At 41.6% G+C, this 2,575-nt stretch overlaps 1 non-coding gene across 1 annotated transcript; it reads left to right on the top strand.

The window, feature by feature from the left end:
• Positions 1-1,385: 1,385 nt before the first annotated feature.
• On the top strand, positions 1,386-1,492 carry LOC121034302 (U6 spliceosomal RNA). The gene has a single exon (XR_005792371.1). It is a non-coding gene; the product is annotated as a U6 spliceosomal RNA (small nuclear RNA).
• The last annotated feature ends 1,083 nt before the right edge of the window (positions 1,493-2,575 follow it).

Below are 2,575 nucleotides of genomic sequence, written 5' to 3' on the forward strand. Positions count from 1 at the left end.
TTTTGGTAACCAGGACACTGGAATCCAGAACTTTCAAGAACAAAGTCTCTGCCACACCTGGATCATAACAATCTCCAGCCTGCCTGAATAAATGCTGACTCTTAGGAATCAGAAGGGGAAAATTAAATCATTTACTTTTCATAAAAATTAATAACTACAAATGAGAGTTCATTTGTTCAAAATTTGTGTTAAGATGGACATGTTTCAAACTATACTGACAAACACAGTCTTAGCTTCAAATCCTCCCCTCCCCCATTTGTTAGTTCTTTAACTACAGACTTCTCAATTTGGGGCGCCTGGGTGGCTCAGTCACAAAAGTGTCCGGACTGTTGATTTTGGCTCAGGTCATGATCTCCAGTTCATGAGATGGAGCCACTTGTGGCGTTCTGTGCTGACAGCATGGAGCTTGCTTCGGATTCTCTCTCTGTCTTTGCCCCTCTCCACCCCTCAAAATAAATAAATCACCTTTAAAAATGTTTAAAAATTTAATTTAACTAAGTTTCCACTTCATTCTCTTACTTATCACTTGGCTACTCATAGTTTTGACAGTGGACCAAATCTAAAAACATATCGGTAATTTTCCTACAAATTTTCATTTGAGGCCCTAACATTTTAGGTCAATTTTTACCCTGTCCTCCCTGTACCTCCCCAGAGAGAGACAATCAGAATCCTGTGCATATGACAGACTCATTAAATTTTTTAGAGTGGCGTGCAAGTAGGGTGATCATGTAATTTACTGTCTGTACCCAGATATTTTTGTGAGTGGAAGAGAACATTACTAATAATTACACAGGAACAATAGGTGTAATCCTGCTCCAGATGAATGGTCATATTTATAAGGCTCTGAGAGATCTGGCCTCTAGCTAGGTGCTCAGCTTCCTCTTTCTGTTATATATATTTTTAGTACTATTTGTTTGAACACATTTCTTTGCTGATTTAATAATTTTGGAATTGAACAAAGCTCTTCTTTGGAAAGTCAAATTCTTTTTTTTTTAATTTTTTTTTCTACGTTTTTATTTATTTTTGGGACAGAGAGAGACAGAGCATGAACGGGGGAGGGGCAGAGAGAGAGGGAGACACAGAATCGGAAACAGGCTCCAGGCTCCGAGCCATCAGCCCAGAGCCTGACGCGGGGCTCGAACTCACGGACCGCGAGATCGTGACCTGGCCGAAGTCGGACACTCAACCGACTGCGCCACCCAGGCGCCCCATGGAAAGTCAAATTCTGACAGCTACTTCCAGTACATCACTTTTTTCACTTTTTTTTTTCTTTTAACCAAAAGCCACTCACCCAAGTTCAAAAGGAAAATATTTGGTTACATTAATTTAGTATTTTGATCCAATATTTCTAAAAGAGAGAAAGATAATGTGAAAGCATTCGCCTAATGCTCACTACGGCAGCACATATATTAAAATTGGAATGATACAGAGAAGATTAGCAAGGCCCCTGTGCAAGGATGACACACAAATTCATGAAGCATTCCATATTTTTGAAGAATTGGTATGGTCACCAACAGAGACACTTTTGTTCCTTTGATGTGGCTCACGTGAAAGATGCCAATAGCAACACTTTGCCCCCGCCTCTCCAACATTTTTATTATTGGAAAAGGTGACAAACCATGGATTTCTCTTCCCCACAGAAAGGGCATATGCCTCACCATTGCTGGAGAGAGACAAGAGACTGATGGTCAAACAGAGCAGTGGGTATAATGGTCCCTAGGTAAGGTGATTGGAAGTCTCTACTTAATTAAAGATCAATACAGCGCGCACACACACACACACACACACACACACCAATCTCCAGTCACACAGGTAGCAATCCCCTAGGCATGTTCTGGAGAATATTGCTAGTAAGATTCTAAAAAAAAATTCTGTACCCAAGAAGATTCAGGTTAAATACACTGCAGTAGTCTCCTCACTGCAGGCCTTCTCAGAACCATTAATTGTGTATCTCGGAGGGAAGGGTGAGGTTCTGTTGTATTTCCCCAATTTAGTAGAGTTCAAAAAGGAGATTGATGTTTCTTCTGTTCCATGGAAGACTTTTTAGGAAATGCTGGTCAAGAAAAAAATTAAGGGTGCCTGGGTGACTTAGTTGGTTAAACGTCCACCTCTTGATTTCGGCTCAGGTCATGGTCTCACGGTTCCTGAGATCCAGCCCCACATTGGGCCCCATGTCAGGCTCTGTGCTGACAGCTCAGAGCCTGCTTGGGATTCTCTCTCTCCTCTCTCTCTGCCCCACCCCCTGCTCACATGCATACTCTCTTTCTCTCTCAAAATAAATAAACATTTTTTAAGTTTATTTATTTATTTTGAGAGACAGCAAGCAGGGGAAGGGCAGAGAGGGGGAGAGAGAGAGAGAGAGAGAGGAAGAGAGAGAATCCCAAGCAGACTCTGCACTGTCAGCACAGAGCCTGATACAGAGCTCGAACTCATGAACGATGAGATCATGACCTGAGCTGAAGTCAGATGCTTAACTGACTGAGCCACCCAGGATACCCAATAAACATTGAAAAAAAGAGAAAAATATATACTTCATCTCCATTAAATGGGCCAAGAGTTTTATTTGTGAGTTACT

Source organism: Herpailurus yagouaroundi, unplaced genomic scaffold (assembly GCF_014898765.1).
Source record: "Herpailurus yagouaroundi ecotype Mexico unplaced genomic scaffold, PumYag 159, whole genome shotgun sequence".
Taxonomy (NCBI): Eukaryota; Metazoa; Chordata; class Mammalia; order Carnivora; family Felidae; genus Herpailurus; species Herpailurus yagouaroundi.